Below are 22,347 nucleotides of genomic sequence, written 5' to 3'. Positions count from 1 at the left end.
ACCATGTGTGGATGACCAATAGGGTTAAGAGTCTATGTAGTCAGGAAGGAGATGATGACTGGAGGGGGAAAGGTACCGGAAAGAATCGTGGGAAGCAAGGAATGGACGTATCCAACCCTAAAGTAGATGTGACTCAGTAGATGACTTGCATTGGGCTAAGATTAACCTGGCATGCGCCAATACTCATACCAATGGTGGTGAGCAATAGTGTTGACTTAACCCTAGCCATGAAATGTCTGGGAAGGATGCTTTGACCCAATTACCGTGGAGAACCCAAAAGACCGAGAAGGTCAAGGGAAGAGTGATTTGAGACCTACCCAAAGGAGTATGGTGATTTATCTTAATGCGTGTCTGCCAATAGAGACCAACATATATAGAGTTAGAAGCATACTTGCATTCATTGTCTCATGTCATTGCACTTATGTCTGCTTTGGTTTTAGTGTAAATGTTTATTGTGATTGAACTACTTGCTAAGTTCTTTTGAGCATACCCTTTGGGAGATATGTTTTTAGATGCCATTGCAGGAACGGAAGAACGGAGAGAACCCGTGCTCCGGTACGGAGGACCTATCCCTACATGGTACAACTACAGATGTCGTTGGAAAATATTATGACCAGTGGTGCGATCGGTACACCAATGTGGACCACACTAATGGCTCCTATTGACAGTAGCAGGCATCGTCTTATTCACAGGTGGGATTGTGAGTTGGGAGCTGACCCAATGTTACAAAAGCACAATCCTAAGGCAAAGAAGTTTTTTTTTTTTTTGGATCTGAGGTTCATCGGGCTAGCTTGTGCTAGCCACGATTACATCCTCAAGGTAGCTTTTTATATTAATGTAGAAATTAAATATTTACTTATATATATGCTGCCGAGTGGGTGCAAACCCACAACCTCCCCGTGGGAGTGCGGATCTTTTACCGCTAGACTAACCCCTCATTGGCCTAAGGCAAAGAAGATGAAGATTGAAGAAGAAGAAGAAGAGCCTATGGAAGAATTTGATTAGTTTACTCTTTATTCTTCTAGACTTTTGCTTTTAATTGTAATAGTTTTAGACTATGCTCTAGATATTCGGTCTACCTTCCGCTTTGTTTGTAGGGTATAATTCCACTATACTCTACAGTTATTCTTTTGTTTGGTATCTTTTATTCCGTACTCTGATATTCTTTTATGATCCTTCTGTGATCCTTTCTAAATTGTTTCTTAAGTTACTTGAGTACAATGTTTTGTTTGTGCTTTTGATTATATTATTGTGCTATGTGGATATGATCGCCTTAAACTTGATATTCGAGGCTGTGGATCACACACTCAGGTATCCCAGATAGGGTACCGGCTAGGTGAATGTGACACCAACCAAGGCCATTATGCTTTCATAAGTAACCTCTTGAGTCTCAGAAGAGCTGGACCCCAAAGGAACAGTCCCAGTAGGAGCAAGAGACTTCATGCTCCTTGGAATATTCTCTTGAGAGTTCATAGCTTGATTCCATGAACGTTAAACTCTCCTGGAAAAAGTTTCCCCATGACCTGCAAAATAGTCTGAAGAAAAATAAGGAAAATCCACAAGGAATGAATTCTACATAACTCAGTAAGGCAACAATCCACATGTATACCACGATTGCATGAATATAAGAAAATGAAATGATGCAATGATATGCTAAGTATGCAGCAATGATCTAACCATGATAGTCTCTCTATAAGCAAACATGCATTAAGATATACACCATCCCTCCTCTGGGGAGGTCTCATCACGCTGATCCCTCATGGACTGCCAACCTCTACTGGGATCTCGGGTAAGGGGTACGGTCAATGTCATCACCATGGCTGGTGTGAAACCCGGCCCTAACCTTAACCCGGATACTCTTTGACTGTAGGTCCGAAGACCTGAAGTAGAAGTGAAAGTCAACTATGGGCCATATTAGTAGAAGACATAGTGTTCGACTCTGAACCTATGGAGATTGAAGATGATGCCCCATACTTGAAGACAGTGTTGGATATAGAGAAGAGACTGCACCTTGATGAAGAGAAGATTAGTTGATGACCTTAGAGCTTGGCGGGATATGTTTTAAAGCCATTTTTCCATGCTAGGTATGTTAATGTATATGTGTTTAAAGTTTCGTTTGATTCCGAGTAGTGGAAGACCCTCAAATCCCTGTCTTTGGCTTTGCTGACAACCTGGGTCAACTGCTTGGGTTGAACGGGCCATGCTACCCAGCCAATCGACCCAGAGTTACTGAACTCGAACAGAATCTTCTGTTTTGAGTATCTTGCTATATATACCCCATGACTTCGTGATTTTAGTATCCCTAGCCTCCAAAACACTTAGAGAACGAAGGGAAACCATCTCCAAGCCTCCAAGAGTGAAGAAGAAGATCCAACCTTGCAAACTTGCAAGTTCTCTCTCTTGTTCATCAATCAAAGGTTAGTATTCAATCTTTTGTATTATTGATTCATTCTTTCCATGATCAATCTCATCTCTGAACTGAGATTATGATGAAGATGCTACAACCTTGTAGTCATATCTTTACAATCTCTTTTCATTCTCTTGTACCATGATCATCTCATTCATTCTTAACATGATTTTTATGATTTCTTCTTAAACTATGATTATATTCCTATTTTGATTTATTCTAGCATTGTAGATGCTTCTCTATGATTATTCATACCTCTGATCTACTGTGTTCTTGCACTAGAATGAGATCTTATCATCTCTAGTTCATCTCTTTCATTCATAGCATGTTTCCAATGAAAACCATGATTTTTACCAAAATAGAAACTATGATTCCAAATTAGTAAATAATGGTTTTAATGGTTGTTTGATGTCTAAATTATGCTTTTTAGTCTTAGACTACTGTGCTAGACATTCTCTCCAAGTTTCATCGCATTTCGGTTTGTGTAGCATAGGTTTCGGATCAAGATTCTATTCTTGAATTCGGATTTGCTCTTGGGCAGATTGCCTGGGTCGACTGGCTCACTCAACCTAGCCAATCAACCCGCAAGAACAGAATCTGATTTCTTCGTCCGATTCGATTCGATTGATGCTTATTCTTTTAGGACTACTTCCTAATGATTGTGTGATGCTATTCTAGGGTTTGTTTGCTAACCTTGGATTCATCCTCTTGTCCGTCCGGAATATACTCGAATCTATTTAAGGTAAGGAAAATTGTTACCATATTAACATAGATGGCATAGATTTAGTTTCTAATTTGGGAACTACTTAGATTTGCTACTGTTATGTTAGTTTCTATTATGATATGAATGCTGCAAGTACATTAAGATCTTATTTCCTTATTTACTTTATGTACTTGATCATGTATGAATACTTATTCATGTATGTTTCTTATTTATTTGATCTTGTCTTATTATACCCTTTCATATGATGAGATATCTGTCGTGGATGATATGACTGAATTATGATTGTGATTGTTTAGGTATGATTTGGGATTGGGAAATGTCCTTTTGACATTTTTGTCCTTGGACCTCATTGGGAGTAGTATGGGATATTTCCAATGTTGCCCTTTGACACTTTCCCGAATTATTGGTTTTCATACCTAGGACTTGTCTAGCAGTGTTTGGCTAGGTTATACCCTTGTTATATCAGACCTGATTCGGAAGGGTATTGAGACCGAACGACCCGTGGTAGCAATGGGGATTCATGGGTGCTCAAGACCGGTGAGTTATATCTGTGAGGGGACATGAATCACATTGTGGGGACCATGTATGGGTAGAGTTGCATATGGATAGACTTGGGCTCATGGGCTTTCAAGACCGGTAACCAACCCGTGAGAGGACATGAGAGCTTCTTGTTTACTATATGTGAATGACCTATAGGGTTGATGAGTCCGTATTTGAGAGAGTCGGATACGCTGACTCTAGTGTGAAGGATACGGAAAAGGATTCCGAGAGGGGAGGAATGGACGTATCTGGATCTGAGTTGATGTAACTAAGTAGAAGACTTGCATTGGGCTAGGCTTTACCCTGACATGCGCCAGTACTTAGACCAAACGGTGATGTGAGAGAGAGGTGACTTAACCCCCAGCCATGGATTGTCCGAGAGGGATGACGGACCCTTTGCCAACCGAGGATGACTGATTTGAGACCTACCCAAATAAGTATGGTGCTATGACTTAAAGCATGTCTGCCTATAAAGACCAGCATACATAGAGTTAGATTCATACATGCATTGTCTGACTCATATCATATCACTTTATGCTTTGTTTATGTTACTATATTATTTATGCTATTATGGAATAACTTGCCTTGCTGAGTTTCTTTTGAAACTCACTCCTTTTTGTACAACATCTTTTGTTAGATTATTCTACAGGTCTTGATGGCTATGAAGTGCAATATGAGGAAGCGCAAGATGGAGAAGCGTACCATACGCAAGGTGTTGGCGACTATGAAGATTACTTTGAGGATTCCTTGAGTGGTCTCACTGGTTACCAAGATTAGCTCTACTGTGGAGTGGAAACGTCTGAGCATTATTGATGAAGTCTATGTTTATGAAGACGTCCTTTACAAAGTAGAATAAACTTAGCTTAATTAGATTATATCTTTCTTTCTTATCTTTAGAATCAGTTGTAATCTCCTTTGACTTTCAAACTACATTCCGCTGTACTCGTGGAGTGAGATTCCGCCTCACTCTACATTTGATTTTATATATCTATTGGTATCATTTCCGCACTCTGATGATTATCTCGTTACTTTACTTTGATTCATTTGAATAATATTGTTACCCTTGATTTAGTCTTGTTCTTGATTATATTGTTGTGAATGTGGGAGGTTGATTTTACTAACTACTGGAGCTTGTGGACTGTGGATCACACACTCGGGTATGCTAGATAGGGTACCGGCTGGGTGGATGTGACAGTTGGGGTATTGGTCTACACTTTCTCATCACAACCATTGGTCTGAGTCCAGGCGCATGTCGGGGATTTTAAAACCTAAGCAAGGTCATACAGTAACACATTATATGTGGTACAAATAACTTTCCTTATGCCTAGTGCCCATGTGGTATAGTATCCTTCTCCACCTAAGAATGTTAATCCTCATGAACTGGCTACCTCTATTGAATTAACACCCTATAACCCTATGGTCAGTCACATATGCTAAGGCGAATGCATCTCATGTCTCCTCATAACACCCAAGCCGTCTTTTGGATGCCTATGAGCCCAACCCTCACATATGCAACCCTACCATTACATGATAGCGGTGGGCCCATGTCTCCTTACGGATTGGTTACCTCTTTTGGATGGCCATAGGACCCATCCACTGTCATCACAGGACACTCAGCTTCAAGTCCCCTACCAAAAGGGTAGTAGCATGTAATGGGTAACCTAACTATGCATCTATACTCCCTATTCATGTAGCACAACAACTAAGAAATATGCAAGCAACATCAAAGACAATGGTCCATACCACAATCTTTGATGTTCAAAGATAGGGATACCAATTCAGGCATTCTTGAGGTCAAAACCACACATCCATCATATCACATCGTATACAAAAGTGAATAGCAATGATTATTATTCATAATTCATATAAAGTAAATGAATACGCATAAACAATAAATATAACATACCAAAGTATTATAGACATGCCTGTAATATTAAAGAAGTTAACACATCAATCAATCCAGCATAATAAGTGATTGTTTCCATGCCTGACTTAACGGGTAAAATTTGATAAACAACTTAGATCCAAACAATCAAATACTCCAGTAGATCCCAGTAAATCTGACAATTATGTTCATAAAGTTACATTTAGGCTTAGGAATCAAATAAAGAAAAATCAACATTGAAATAGATTATGTGAACCACTTGGTCGCTTGGGTTGGTTGCTTAAGCTGGTTGCTTGGGTGGTTGGTCCAATCAACAGCTTGTAGTGACCGCTAGGCTCTCTGGTAGTATTCCAAGTTCAAAATTCAAACAACTTGTCTCCCATTTTTTATAAACTTTGGGATGATTCTAAGCTTAGATCCCTTCTCTAAAACACCGTCAAAACATCCCCAACTACAAGCACACGAAAAATTAGATATAAAACTATAACATCTTCTTTAAGAGTATTCACCATTAAAATAGATATATGATCCATCTTCCTGGCATGATTTAATATCAGGATCATCGATAAAAAAATAATTTTTTCAAATCAAATCCTCTCCTACAGAGGTTACAAAAAAGAGAGAGAGAAAAAAAAAAACCCTAAAACATTAGTATAACGAAGGAAGAGGGAGTTGCTTCATTGACTTTTGGATCTTAGAGGTAAGTGGATTAACTAACTCCCTCTTCTTCTAAGATCCAAGAGTCCATGAAGCTATGTGATTCTTTGTTAAAAAGGGGTCTTCCTTCACCAACACATGCTCTCTAACCCTGCAACAGTCCACGACAGTCTACAACATTAAAATACTATGAAAATAGGATTTAAGAGGCCTTACATAGGGTGCCGAGGGCAAAAAAGGCAATTTTGTCTATATTGATCCTATCAATCCCTAGGGGTGGTAGTTGCTTAGCCAATCAATCACCCCTAGTACTTTTCAGTGCTTGGGTTAGGGGTGGAGCCAGGATTAAATATTGGGGTGGGGTGGGGGCAATAATAAGTCCGGATCACTTCCCAGGCGGACGAGCATTAAGCCACCGCATATATTGTGTGGGTTCATGTGGGACCCACTATTAGATTATTTTATCATATTTTAGTTCAATTACTTCAATAATTCTTTTTTTTTTAATAAACAATTACTTCAATATTTTGTTCAATATAACTATACAAATATACAATGTTAGAAAAATATTGATTTAATTAGTTCAATAATTAAATTAAAAAAATTTAAATTAAGTCATTGTTTTCTAAAAACAATAATAGAAAAAAATAGAGAGAGAATACCTATTACTTAAATAATTATTTCAATATAATGTTAGGAAAAAAAATTAGTTCAGTAATTAAATTGAAAAGGAAAAAATCAATTGGTTCATGCCCTCGTGGTTTTTTAAGTTTTTAGAAAATAATACTAAAAAAAGGTTTTTTAAGTTTTTAGAAAATAATACTAAAAAAATTGAGAGAGAGAGAGAGAGAGAGAGAGAGAGAGAGAGAGAGAGAGAGAGAGAGTACTTGATAATTGTGGAGAGAGTACTTGACAATTGTGGAGATGATTTAGGATAACTCCAACGTGTGTTGGCTTTTTAAAATTTTCCCTAACTACCTAAGCCATTTGTGAGAGGTGTGAGGAAAGAAGAGAGAGAAAAAAAGAGGAAATAAAAACGAAGACTCAGGAGAGAATAAATAAGAATAGAAATATGAGAGAATAAATAGGGAGAAATATATGGATAGTGAGTTAGTTTCTAATTAAGTTTTAACTTTTTGTTCCTTAAAAATAGGGATTTAATGGTAATTGTTGGATAATAATTAAGAATGACATCTATAGCCCCCCAGCCCCTATGTGGCTCTGCCTCTACTTGGTGTGTTTTGCTCCCTCATTGATTCAAGCCTAAACATCATTTAAAAGGCTCTTAACTTGCTTATAAGCATCTCTAAACTCTATCTTTCTTGCACTTGATAGCCACCTACCCAAACCATTCGAATTCTGATAGGATCTTCTTCTAGTTCCAAACAAAACATGTTCTTCACCATCTTCTCCTAGGTCCATAGATTCTGGACCAATTCATGGGCTTCAATTAGGATGGCCCACAACTTCTTCCAACTTGATGCTCAGGTCTTCGAACCTGTAACTCAAGTTTTGAGTTAGAATCGTGGGGGCTATTACATCCTCCCCTCCTAAAAAGAAATTCTGCCCTCGAACTTGCAACGTACCTGGGTTTCCAAAAAGAGATAGAAATTTATCTCGCATCTCATCTTCCTTTTTACAAGATGCTTCTTCCAGGGTGTGATTCTTCCATCGAATCTTCGCCAGTGGTATGATCAAATTTCTTAACTGCTTGTCCTTGTGATCTAGGATCTTTGCAAGTTCTTCATCATAAGTCAAATCTACACTCAAACCTTCAGGTTCTTACTAGACAAGATGTAATATCCAGCCCTATTCTAACCATGACCCTAACCCGAATCCACTGTTGTATTCAGGTCCGAAGACCCGAAGCGATGGTAGAAGAGATCTATGGACCATTCTAATTGATGATCATGATTCGGAGACTGAGCCTATGGACATTGATGATGATACCCCTTGCTTAAATGCATTATCAGTGTTTAAGGAAAGTCTGCACATTGGAGAAGATTAATCTCGTTGATGTACCTAATGACCTCCTGTGCACAATCCGAAGGTATTCCCCAAAACTAGACTTCTTGATTGAATTGTGGAAGAAAACCTCACTATAATTGACCTTGTATAGCCTTTCAAATCCCTACTTGAAGTTGCTGAACTAAACCTGTTTTTCTGCTGAGAAACATTTTGGTCGATGCCATCGACCAAAACCATCGACCAAAGTTTCCCAGTCTGCCAAGTTAAAGATTCCATGGAATATTCCTATTCTATTTATTATGACCTCGAGCCTTGAGCCTTGTGCAATCATTTTTCTCACCTGAAATCGTGGGGAGAGCTTCCCAAGGCACCTCCTTGGCTAATGTGAAGGGCACCTCATCAAAAACTCGTTGTTTACTATTGATTCTTGTCTACTTCTTCCACACTAAGGTATGAATCACCATTCCACTCTCTATCCTACCATTTTCTATTCTTTTCTTTTCCTTTCTTGCTGGTGAGACATTGGAAATGGTGCTGCAACCTTGCAACCACCACTCCAAGTGTCTACACATGATTAACCTATGATTTTCTTAGCCATCCATTGATGCTATGCCTCCACCTCATGCCTAGCATATGTATTCCTTCATTTTTCTATTAACATCGTGTCATTTTGTACCAAACTGAGTTGTAGGGCATGCTATGTTCATGTTTATCACTTCTATATGACTCCAATCGAAATTCTATTAGTTCCCCTAGCTATTACATGCCATTTCCATGACAATGCAATCAATCCCAACTCATGCCATGATGTTTGTCACTTGAACTTGTTAGCTCAATTTGGGGCTTTTTGTTTGGACCATTGGATTGGGTAAATTTCTTGACCTATAGTGTCATACTACTGTTGTTAAGTGTTCCTCCAAGTTTCAGATTGATCCGAACACCGGAAAACCAATTTAGGATGAAAACACCCAAAATCCATCATTCTATCCCGAAGGAAATTTTGGTCGATACCATCGACCAAAACCATCGACCAAAGTTGTTGCTGACGACAACCTTGGCCAGTTTTAATCCAATTGATATCCAATCTTCCTAATTTCTTCTCTAACTTATTATTGATGTTTGTTTAGGGCCTTAACAATTATTTTGGACTATTTCTTGGTACTCTCAATTCATCATCAATTCAACCCAAGGTAAGGATGGTTATCTCCATAAATATATAGATCACCAACTTATGATTTATGTTCTTGTTTATGAATAGAACCTTTTAATTTCTTTTAAATCTTTATAAGACTATTATATATGTGTTAGAACAGTAGTATTGACATCTTCATACTTTTGTCATGTTACCTTACTATTCTTGTTTACTTATGTCTATGATGATTCATTTCGATATCATGATTTAAATTTTATGATAAGATGCATTGGATGCATGAAAGATGATGAACTTGAATATGTGATTGCTTACGTATTGACTTGGGATTGGGGAGTGTTCTATTGACAATTCTGTCCTTAGGCATCGGAGGGAATAGTATGGGATGTTCTCCGATGGTGCCTATCGACACTCTCCCGAGTTATTGGATGATATACATAGGACTGTCTAGTTGGTTGGCTAGGTTTATCCTTGTCGTGTTAGACCCGAATCGGAAGGGCATTGAGACCGAACAACCCGTGGTAGTGTATGGTTGGATGGGCGCTCTAGGCCGGTAACCAATCCGGTCGGGGACATAAACCATGCTACGGATACCCGAAAGGGGCCATTTATTGGTAGGGTTGCAAATGGCTAGACTTGGGCTCACGGGCGCTCAAGACCGGTAACTAATCCGTGAGAGGATGTGAGAGCTTCCCGTTTACTATTTGTGGATGACCAATAGGGTTGATGAGTCCGAAATCCGGGATTTTGCTGACTCTAGTGTGAAGGATATCGGAAAGGATCGCCGGGGGCGAGGAATGGACGTATCTGGATCTGACTTGACCGACTGAGTAGATGACTTGCATTGGGCTAGGCTTTTCTGTGACATGCGCCAGTACTTATACCAAATGGTGATGTGAGAGAGTGGTGACCTATTCCCTTACCATGGTTTTTGAGTTGACTTTATCGAACTTCCCTGGCAGACCCAAGATATCTTGTATGATTGAGGGGGAGTGACTGACCACCCAAAGAAGTATGGTGCTATGACTTAAAGCATATCTACCCTAGAGACTAGCATATATAGAGTTAGAATCATACTGCATCATATGTTCCATATCACATTGCATTATGTATGTTCTGTATGTGTATGATTTCTCAATATGGAATAACTGCCTTGTTGAGTTCTTCGAACTCATTCCTTTTGTACAAATGTTTTTAGATTATCCTACAGGTACCGAAGACTACGATGGCACCCCCTTCGAAACGGACTATGATTCCGCATACTACCCTTCGGGTAGTGGCATCTATGAAGATCCGAGTGTTGGTGCTGAGGAGGACTACTATCCGCACCAGGGTTAGCCCCACGATTGTGAGGGAGCGGCAAAGCTGGGTTTACTTCATCCGTACCATTGAGGAGACCGTTATTAGAGTAGAGGAAACCCTAGCTTAGTGCCCCATTTCTCTGGTGTATTTATGGAACCTTTGGTCATGTAACTAACTTATTTTTGGGATTATCTTTTGACACTTGAACTTGTAATTAACTTAACCACACTTCTTTTCCGCTGCTCTGAGAGAGTGGTTATCATACCTTCTCTCATCTTTATGATTATGTTCACACTTTACTGTTATTGTCTTCCGCACTCTGATTTATTTAATCTTATCTTATTCATGATACTTAATATTAAATGTTTTACTTTGATTATCTTTGTTCATGATTTTGTAATTGTGTATGTGGGAGGCATGGACCTACGAATCTTGATCCTTGGACTGTGGATCACATTCCCGGGTATTCCAAATGGGGTACCGGCTGGTTGGATGAGACACAAGATGCTCTAGGTATTCTAAGCATTGTCTCAGCATAGAAACGTGGAATACATCATGTACACTAGCCAATGAAGGAGGAAGGGCTAATCTATAAGCAACTGGCTCAACCTTCTTAATGTCTCAAAGGGTCCAATATACCTAGGGTTGAGCTTCCCACAAATATTAAATCTTATGATGCCCTTCATTGGTGACACCTTCAAGTAAGTTCGTTCACCAATCTGAAATTCCAAATCTGTCATTCTTTTGTCTGCATAGGACTTCTGCTTGGACTATGCAACTTTAATTCTCTCTTATCACACCAACCATAGCACTAGTGGTCTCAATCAACTCTGAACCTATAACACATCTTTCTACAATTTCATCTCCACAAATAGGAGTTCTGCAAGTATTTCTATACAAAGCCTTAAATGAAGTCATTCCAAGTTGACTGGTAACTATTGTTGTAAGGAAACTCCACCAATGCAAGGTGATCATCCCAGTTATCATCCATGTCAACCACATAGGCTCTCAGCATATCTTATGGGATCTGGATGGTCCTTTCCAACTATCCATCTATCTAAGAATGATAAGTTGTACTCAGATTCAGTTGGGTCCCTAGTGCTTTCTATAGGTTGTTTGGGAATTGGGAGGTAAACCTTGAATCTCTGTCGAGACAATGCTGATTGGTACACCATGCAATCTCACAACATTGTCAACATATAAGCTTGCCATCTATCCATGTTGTAAGTAATCTTCATCGGTATAAAATGAGATGACTTGGTCAATCTATCCACTACTACCCATATTGTGTCATTTCCTTTACTTGTGAGAGGCAAACCTGTGACAAAGTCCATAGCAATGTCTTTCCACTTCCAACTAGGTACGAGTGTCATTGTTCATCGGTATAAAAAAGACATGGCCAAAGGCAAAGGTATAAGTTGGTTAGAAATGAAGCTAAGAAATTTGTGGAAAAGGCAAGGGAGAAGAAGTATGAATATTTATACAACAAGATGGCAAAAAAGGAAGAAGAAAAATCTATTTGCAAGATATCTAAAATAAGGGATAGGAAGAGTAGAGATCTAGACCATGTTAGATGTATTAAAAGCAAAGAGGGAAAAGTACTAGTACATGATGAGGGCATTAAAAAGACATGAAAAATCTATTTCTCTAGTTTATTGAATGAGCATACTTCATGTATTTGTGATTCAGATGATGACGCCAATCACTATGGCACCAATTTTCAAACATATATATGGAGAATTTTGATGTCTGAAGTAAAAGAAGCTAAGGATGAAAGTAGGCAAGGTATAAGGTCCCGTTGAAATCCTAATAAAAGAATTAGAGCTTAGGAACCTATAGGCTAGCTTGATAGACCAAGTTGTTTAATAAGATTACATGTATAAGGAAAATGCTAGATGAATAGAGGAGAAGCATTTGGTTCCAATTTACGAAAATAAAGGAGATATTCAAAACCATAATAACTATAGAAGCATCAAATTGATAAGTCATATTATGAAATTATGGGAAAGAGTAATGGAAACATGTTTGAAGTAACTAAACACAATAATAGAGAACAAAATTTGACTTTTTGCCAAGAAGATCTACAAGTGAAGCTATTTACCTTATTAGGAGACTTACGGAAACAAACAATGTGGGAGAGATCTTCATCTGATCTTTATTGACATGGAAAAAGTTTATGATAGAGTCCCCTAGAGCATTAATTTGAGAAACACTAGAGAAAATAAATGCTGCAAGTAAATATATGGACATAATTAAGGTCTAGGGATATGTATGATGGTTCAATGACAAGTGTAAGAACGGTAGGGAGAAAAGGTAGTGAATTTCCAGTTACAATTAGGTATATCAAGGATCAACTTTAAGCCCATATTTATTTGCACTAATAATGGATGAATTAATCAAAGGCATTCAAGATGAGGTTCCTTTGTGTGTGTTTTTTGCTTATGATATTGTGTTGATAGATGAGATACAAGTAGGCATTCATACCAATTTAGAATGATAGAGAGCAACCTTGGAATCTAAAGGCTTTAAACTAAATAGAATAGAGACTGAATATCTAGTTGGTAACTTTGGTCATGATCAGGCGGATGATGAGGTGGTAAAACTTAATGATAAAGAAATTCCTCAAAGCAATCGTTTTAGGTATCTTGGTTCAATCATAAATAAGAAAGGTAATATAGAGGGTGATGTTTCCCAAAGAATTAAAGTAGGGTGGATGAAGTGGAGAGATCTTGGGGTCTTGTGTGATTGACGTATCTCAGGGTCTTATGTGATCAACGTATTCCTTTAAAGCTCAAAAGAAAATTCTATACAACTGTAGTTCAATAAGCTATAATGTATGGTGCAGAGTGTTGTTTGTTAAAAAAACATCATATAGATAAATTCAGTGCAGTAGAAAATGAAGATGCTAAGATGGATGAGTGGCAAAACTATGAAGGATAAGAAAATGAATGATCATATTAGAGCTAGTCTAGGGGTAGCTCCGAGAAGTATGAGCTATGGGAGAGTCGGTTGAGGTGGCATAGCCGCTTCAATGGAGGCCTGTAAATTCCCTATAAGGAAAAGTGACTTAGTCCAGATTGAAGGATTTAGAAGAGCTAGGGGCAAACCGAAGATAACCTAAAAAAAAGTTGTAATAAAGACTATACATAGCTTAAGCTTAAGCATTATATGTAGCATGGTCTCAAATAGAGCTTATTGGAAGGCAATGATCCATGTAACTAACCCCATTTAGTTGGGACAAGGCTTGTTATTTTGTTGTGTTTTGTATAATGTAATGGTTCTATGGTGTAGTGGTTAGCACTCTGGACTTTGAATCCAGCGACCTGGGTTCGACTCCCGGTAGGACCTCCTTTCTTAAAAATGTACTCTATTATGAAGCTAGCAGCTCCTAAATTTTGTCATTTTTAAAGAAAAATGTTGCAAAATAATAGGAATTACTTAATAGTTTTTGGAAAATATATTGAGCAGATTTTTAGGGTGAGATGAAATACTTTTGGTGAATAATATATATAGGAGAAAAATAGGGGTGGTGACTAATGCGTTCAAAAACTATTAAGCCTATGGATCTGAAGATGACCTACAAAATGAAGTTTGACGTGGCCCGACCGCTGAGGTTGAGAGGCCACCTCCGAAGCTTAAGTCAATATCTGGATTGATCACAAAGGCTCTGGCTAATTGCAGAGCGTAAGAATAATGAATACGTAATTAGGAAACAATTCAGATACCTGATAGGTTGTACGTCCTTGGTTTATATAGATTTTACCTCTAATCTTCGACCGTTGAATGAATTCTCAATCTCCTCCGGTGACCGTCCGATCTTACGGTTTTTTCCCTAGATATTCGGGGGGCAAGTAGCTATCTATCTCAGCACGATTTCCTCTCCGCTTTATGATAGTCGTCTCCTGCAAGTTAGCTTTTCCTACCATAACATTCGGGAGGTCGTACCGAACTAGCAACCGATCTGCGGCGCCTTTATGATCATTAAATTAGGGTTTGAGTGAGTCCCCGTCGTGGTTTAACCAGAACATACATTATGAACCCGGTTTGATATGTTTGGTGCAATTTGCCCGACCGCTGAGGTCGAGAGGCCACCTCCGAAGCTTAAGTCAATATCTGGATTGATCACAAAGGCTCTGGCTAATTGCAGAGCGTAAGAATAATGAATACGTAATTAGGAAACAATTCAGATACTTGATAGGTTGTACGTCCTTGGTTTATATAGATTTTACCTCTAATCTTCGACCGTTGAATGAATTCTCAATCTCCTCCGGTGACCGTCCGATCTTACGGTTTTTTCCCTAGATATTCGGGGCCGCAAGTAGCTATCTATCTCAGCACGATTTCCTCTCCGCTTTATGATAGTCGTCTCCTGCAAGTTAGCTTTTCCTGCCATAACATTCGGGAGGTCGTACCGAACTAGCAACCGATCTGCGACGCCTTTATGATCATTAAATTAGGGTTTGAGTGAGTCCCCGTCGTGGTTTAACCAGAACATACATTATGAACCCGGTTTGATACGTTTGGTGCAATTTCCCTCGTATCATTTGCCCCACATGCCAAGCATTTGAGTTACAATGTGAGATGCTTGGTTTGGATTGATGCTTCGTCCGAACATGAGTAAGTTCAAGGGGTTTTTGTTTTTTTTATCACAAAGAACCTTGTAGTTAATATCCCTGACACCTTTCTCCAGCAAGGTGCCGTCGAAATGCTTGAACGCTTCGTTTACTGTGCATAGTGGGCCACGTGTCAATCGGGAAAGTACACACACTGTCCAGTTGCCCCAAACCCTTATATCTTCACTTTTTGTCATCATAATGACGGTTTTTGAACCGTTGAGGATTACCGGCCGTTGATGGATCGTAATCCTGAGCGTTCACTTTCTCCTGGTGAATCGGTGTGTGCCTTTCTCCACCAATTATATTCATATTTCTAATCCATAAAAGAATTTTTCTTCCTTATTCCCTCGTGTTTCTTTTAGAAAAGCTTCTACTTTGGTTTTTCAGTCTCACTAGCAACCAAGCTTTGTCTACTTAGATTTTCAGGAATCACAAGTAAGTTCTTTCTCCTTGCTTTTGTTTTCCTGCTTCGTATCAACTTCTTTCTTTCTAGTATGGGTAGTGGTCAGACTTCTAACGATGATTCTGCCGATCGTTTGGTTTCGGGGAAAGATTCCGCTGAACTTAGACCCCCAACTGCTTCCCTCGAATCTTCTGATGATCAGGTGCCTATGGTGATCGCAAACTGGATTCAGTCTGCTTCTGCTGTCCCCAGGGATCCTCCTGGTAATGTCCCATTAATTCGAGGATCTTCCTCAAAGAAAAGGAAAATAACTAAGAGACCACCGGCAGGAACATCCGTCCATCCAAAAGACCTTCTACCGAACCCTCAGATGTAAAATCTTCCGTTCGCCTGGAGGGTTTTACTAAATTTTACTCTGATTATTCAATTCCTGCTTCTTGTTTTCTTCGTGCCCCGGGTGAGGACGAAAGGGTTAATTCCAATCCTCCCAGAGAGTTTTCCCTTTATGATGATTCCTTCAAGAGTGGGGTTCGGATACCGTTTCATTCTCCCGTTATCGCCGAAATTCTCACACACTGGGATATTTTCCTGGGCATGCTTCTCCTGAATAGCTGGAGGCTTATCATTGGTTACTTGGGGCTTTGCCACGATCTTAAAATATCCCCCTCTTTGGGTGTTTTTTGCCATTTCCACGTCCTGAATAAGTCGAATCCTCCGGGATGGGTATTCTTTTCCAAGCATTCGAGAGTCGAACTAAAATGGGAAGGGGGAATCCTTGCAGAAGGTACTTGCCCCTCCAACAACAGAGGATGGCGAGAGAAATTTATTTTCTATAGGATTCCCGACTCTTGCCTCGGATTCCCGCTGAAATGGAACATTCGGGATTCTTATACCCAAATCAACCGTCTTTCGGTCCCCTCCGATCGCAATAGAGATGCGATTCGAGCCATTAGATCCATTCCTTGGCGTTCCGAAATTCATGGATATGTCATGGAGTATGAAGCAGTCCTCTGCTACTGGGGTTTGAGCTATGGTGAGCGCTCAACAGCTTATGCTCTTCTCTTTTGTATTGGGAATTCTTATAATAACTTTCATTCTTTTTGTAATGCAGTGCCTCCCAAATTTAACCGTAATGCCATTCTCTGGCCCAACAAAGTTTTGCAGAGGCCGAAGAGAGAGTTCCCCGAAAGGGAAGAAGAGATATTGCCGATGCTCCCCTCTCGCTGAAGAGGGCCTCGTCCACTGCCGCCCCAAAAGGGGTTACCCCCCGAGGGGGCTTTTAAGGTCCAAGCCAGGCCGTGTTGCCCGAGGGAAAGATCCAATGATTGTCGAGGAATCTACTCATGACGATACCGCCCTTGTTAAAAGAAAGAGGTACTTGACCGACAATGCTGCTTCGAAGAGAAGCAAAGTTGACCAAGGGAAAATCTACTTTCCCAAATGGAGAGTGACTCTCCGCGATCCCGTTCTTTTAGATACTGAAGCGTCCGTTGACTGGGCCATTAATGCCCGGACCCCCTGTGATCGGAAAACCTTGAACGAGACACCTAATGATGAATTAGTGAATTCCAATATCAGGTTTGTGAAACTCAATAATTTGTGTTTATGTTCATCTTTTAGCCGTGACCTCTTCAAGCAACTTATTAGTTTATGTGTTGTTGCAACAGGGTTCTAACTGAGAATTTCCATCACGAGACGGAAGCAAATATGAGAGTTGGCCACTTGCGTGCAGACGTTCGTCTTAGTCAGGAACTTGCTGATAAAAGACTCAGGGAAATTTCCGCACTGGAGGAAGAGGTGGCCCGTCTTCGTCCTGTCTCGGGTGAACTTATTGTTGCCAAGGCCCAGTTGGAGGATTCGAAGAAAGAATTGGTAGAGTTGAAGAACAGCCTTCAATCCTCAGAATGTCAAATCGAGGGTCTTACCTGAGAGGAGGAGGAGTTGAAAGGAAAACTGGAATCTATGGCTTCTCCCGAAGGTCCCGAGGATTTTAAACCTGAGGTTCATAAAGCTTGTATCCTAAAATATCTGAACAGCGTGCCCTTCGGTGAGTTGCTCAATCTGTATAATCTTGTTGCCTATCGGGAGGGTGTTAAAGATGTGTGGAAAAGCATTCTGACAACCAACCCTTCTTTCCCAATCGAAGAGCATAATGATTTGATTTTTGAGGAAACCTTCGTGGATCTAGATCTTCCAATTCCTGCCTGGGTTGCTGGAAAAAACAATCCTCCACCGGCCAACCCCAGCCATACCGTTATTTGCAAATATTTGGATGATGAGCCTGCTCTTCCCTCGGATGCCGAAGAAGCTGCTAATAACATTCCCTCTGCTCAAAATCTGGATCAACAAACTCCTGAAGGCGTCTCCGATCAAAGAACTCCCAACGCCGATCCTGAACATAATCATCAATCTTCTGCCAATATGTAAATGCTGCCCTTTTTATATGTTTATTTGATCTTTTTGTAAGGGTAAATCTTTTTTCTTTTAATATGATGCCTTTCCAAGTTGTTGCTTGCCGTAATTTTGTTGGTTGCTCCTTCTAGTACCATTCGAACGCGAACTTGTATAATTTCGAACATAGGCAAACATAAACTGAGAATCTTTTGGATTTACCGTTGTGTTATCTGATACTTCTATGCCCCCTTATCTAAATCATTTGAAGTTTTGGCATTCGGACGATTCGGGTATCCTTTGTCTGCGTTGGGTTATCTAGCAGTTAATGCGAGTAAACCGTCTTATCTTGGACTGTTGTCTTTATAGTGAACGTCACAGGTGTGGGGAAGAATATCGCCAAAGGTTCCATTTATGATTCCTCTCCAACGTTTAACGAAAGGGATTAGATTCTCTTTTACTTTACACTAGGTGAGACCGAGAACTCGATTGCGGGTGAAGCAACTGCAGAACATGTCGGAGTCAAACGTCACTCAGGTGTTTAATGCTTTGATTGACGGTTGACCTTCTGAATCCGCCGACTTTCTTAACTGGCACCTTCTTGCCATGTGGAGAGATGCAATAACCATTGATAGAAGACTTGAACCGTCACTTCAATTTCGCCGTTGGATTTTCTAGACATGAATCGTCATCTTATGGCTTCCATGTCTATTTAAACCCCGGCTTCTATTTCTTTTGTGTGGACCTTTGGCGTTTCTAAAACCAGAAACCTCAAAACGAAAAACTGTTCTCTTCGTTTTTTTGCTAATGGATCCTTCTGATGCTCCTTCCGCTGCAACATCCGCAAAGTGTACAGCAATAGAGAAATCTAGAGAAGAGGGGATTTCTGAGCCTTGCCGTCACCTTTCTGAGGACATTTATAGGCCTCCTTGGAAGTTGCGACGCTCCGATCGTGTTACCGGTAGTTTTGACCGAGCGTTGGAGTGGAGCAGCTTGGCCCAAATTCCGGCTGAAAGCAAAGCTTTTGACTCTGTTTCCAATGATGCCTTCATGAAATCTTTGGTGATGTGAGTTTCTTTGAGTTCATTCATCACTCTGTTTCCATGCTTTCTGATTATTCTGAAAATGCTTTGTTGCAGGAGTACTGTGGATAACTTTCACAAACAAGCGGAGGCGGCCTACCGAATTGGAAAAATGCACTCTGACCTTTCCAAAATTTGGGCTGAGTCTTGGTCCAAGGATCGGGAGATCGCCCGCCTTCGGGATAGGCTTTGGGAAGAGGTAAAGGTAAGGAATACCGAAATTTTAAATCTTTCTAATGCTCTTGATGCCGCCCACGGACAAATTCGTGGTTTTGAGCGAAGGGTTGTTAATCTTTCGGGAGAACTGAATAAGTCCGAAGCCAAGGTTGAAGAGCTGCGGAAACAGATAGTTCCTCCCGATCTTGATTTTATCCTGCCCGAAACCCGAAGGGCTTGTGTCTGTAAGTATTTAGACAATAAGCCATTTCGTAACCTTTTGGATATTTTGAATGATCATGCTTATCAGGATGGTCAGAATGAGGTGTTTGAATCAATCTTGAGGAGAAATCCAAATTTTGACATGGCTCCCCATCAACTCTTTTGCCATCCCGAAGTCTTCGCGAAGTTAGGGCTTCCTTCTCCCGAATGGGCCGAAGATGTAGAAGATCTGCCGACTCCTAATCCGGACATCACCTATACCTTGACGACTCACCTCCTGCAACTCCAATATTAGAGGAGATTGCAGAAAACAAGGAAGAAGTTGACGCTCCAAATGTCAATCCGGAGGGCGTCAATTGTTCTTCCACAACGATCCAAAGAACAGGAGGAGATCGGGTTTAGCCCTTCTTTTCTAGATTTACTTTTCCTTCTTATCTCAGCGACCGAAGATGATGTCTCTTCGTTAATTGAAGGATAAGAATCCTGGAAAAGTTGGTCGATGGATTTGGGCGACTCCTCCCAGTTGTTGGTGAAGCTTTTGTTTTTTCTATTGAAATATTCCTTGTCCAAGATTTTTATCATTCTCCGAACGCTATTTTGGTTGTTGAAATGTTCCTTGTCCAAGATATTAGAATACCTTGTAATTACCGAATGTTGTTTAGTTCGGCCTTCATATATGAATAAAGGATTAACCAACTTCTCTACCAATTTTGATTCGCGAAAGTTTTTTAAGAAATTTTTCTAAGGATACAAAAGTTATACTCGGTGTACCTTCGATATACCCGATCCCCAAAAATTTCTTTGACTTTCGCGAATTTCCAAGGTCTCATTCGGTATTACCCAATGCCTGTGACCAAAAAATTTTCGTTGAAAATTGTGTGGCGTTCGAAGGACCCATTCGATGCTACCCGATGCCTTTACCTTAGAAAGTTTTAAAACTTACTAGGCTTTTAAGGTTCGTTCGGAATTTATCCGATGCCCTTGACCTTAGGAAATCTCTTAGAATTTCCATCGAGGCTTTTAAAGGACCCACCCGATTTTACCCGGAGCCTTAGACCTAAAGAAATTTGTTTTATAAAAGAGATATCTTTGGTTTTTGAAGGACCCACTCGGTGCTACCCGATGCCTTTACCCAAAAGTTCCAGGGAATATTTTGGGATGTTTGAAGGTCTCATACGGTATTACCAAAGGTGTTTTCCCGATGCGTTGATGATCCTTATGATTTTGGATGTACGTTTGAAGGTCTCATACAGTATTACCCGAAGGTGTTTTCCAGATGCCTTGATGATCCTTTTGATTTTTGATGTACGCTGCTTTATGCTTTATATGGTCCCCTAATCAAAAGAATTGGAATGGAAGCATTCATTTGCATTAAATAATCATAGATCAAACTCGCTAAACAAGGAAAATTTAACTTGACTTCAGGAAAAATATTTCTTCAAATGCCTTGCATTCTAGGATCGATCCAAAATGCGGTCGGTCTCTAAATGTTTTAGCTTGTATGCTCCTGGACCCAGCTTCTTTATAACCATATAAGGTCCTTCCCACGTGGGATCCAGCTTTCTCTGGTGACGTGGGTCGGAGGCCAGAGTATTTCTTAGAACCAAATCTCCCACCTGAAATTGTTGGTTCTTGACTCTTGCGTTATAGTGTAAAGTTATCTTCCGATGATACTTTTGAGTTCGTGCTACTATGCGTGTGTGAACTTCATCTAATAGCTCAAGGCTATCTAACATACCTTTCTCGTTCGCCTGTTCCTCATATTCTCGTTCTCTAATGGTTCCTGCCATTACTTCCACTGGAGCCAGTGCTTCCGCCCTGTAAGTTAATCTGAACGGAGTTTCTCCAGTTGGGATTCGGACTGTTGTTCGGTATGCCCATAGTACATTTTGAAGTTCTTCTGTCCATAAGGCTTTATTTGTCTCGAGCCTCTTCTTTATTCCTTCCAATAACGTTCGGTTTGTGACTTCTACCTGCACGTTGCTTTGAGGGTACGTTACCGATGACATTCGATGATCTATCATATAGGTATTGCAAAAGTGTTCGAATTGGGGATTGTCGAACTGTGTTCCATGGTCAGTAACCAATAATTTGGGAATGTCGAACCTATAAATGATTGATTCTTGTACGAACTTTTCCATTTGCTTTTCTTTGATTGATGCCAATGGAGCGGCCTCTACCCATTTTGTAAAATAATCGATTGCCATGATTAAATACTCTTTCCTTCCTACTGCTTGCAAAAACTTGCCCATCAAGTCTATTCCCCACATTGTGAAAGGAATTGGGTTTAGTATTGACGTAAGCATTGTAGCTGGTTGTCAAGGCACGCTTGAGTGTATCTGACATTGGGGGCACTCCCGAATGTACTCGAAGGAATCTTCTTGTAATTTGGGCCAATATAATCCAAGGCGAAGGATTTTATGTGCCAGGGTTCGTCCCCCCAAATGTGCTCCACAGATACCTTCATGAACCTCAGCCAGCGCTGTTCGGCCCCTTTCTGGGCCGACACACCTGAGTAGGGGTCCCGCGAAAGACTGGTGATATAATCTTCCGTGCTGGATGGTGAACCTTCCTGCGCGATTTTTGACTGATCGGGCTTCTTTTATATCTTCGGGGAGTTTATCATCTCGTATGTATTCGATGATTGGATCCATCCAACATCTTGTACTTTCGATTTATGATACACATTCTACATTCTCGCTTGGGAGATTTAGTTCCTTAATGTATACAGACGGCTCCAAGGTTTTCTCCTTAGCATTTGCTAATTTCGAGAGTTCATCTGCAACCGAATTCTCCCTCCGAGGTATTTGGCATATTTTGATGTTCTTGAAACCTTTCTTCAGG

General features: G+C 40.2%; 1 non-coding gene across 1 annotated transcript; it reads left to right on the top strand.

Annotated features, from left to right (window-relative positions):
- The first annotated feature begins 13,909 nt into the window (after nucleotides 1–13,909).
- Nucleotides 13,910–13,981, top strand: TRNAQ-UUG (transfer RNA glutamine (anticodon UUG)). The gene has a single exon. It is a non-coding gene; the product is annotated as a tRNA-Gln (tRNA).
- The last annotated feature ends 8,366 nt before the right edge of the window (nucleotides 13,982–22,347 follow it).

Source organism: Hakea prostrata, chromosome 9 (genome assembly GCF_041222555.1).
Source record: "Hakea prostrata isolate BN-2017 chromosome 9, UWA_Hpros_2, whole genome shotgun sequence".
Taxonomy (NCBI): domain Eukaryota; kingdom Viridiplantae; phylum Streptophyta; class Magnoliopsida; order Proteales; family Proteaceae; genus Hakea; species Hakea prostrata.
Note: the sequence above shows the minus strand (reverse complement) of the source record. Positions and strands in the feature narration are given on the sequence as shown.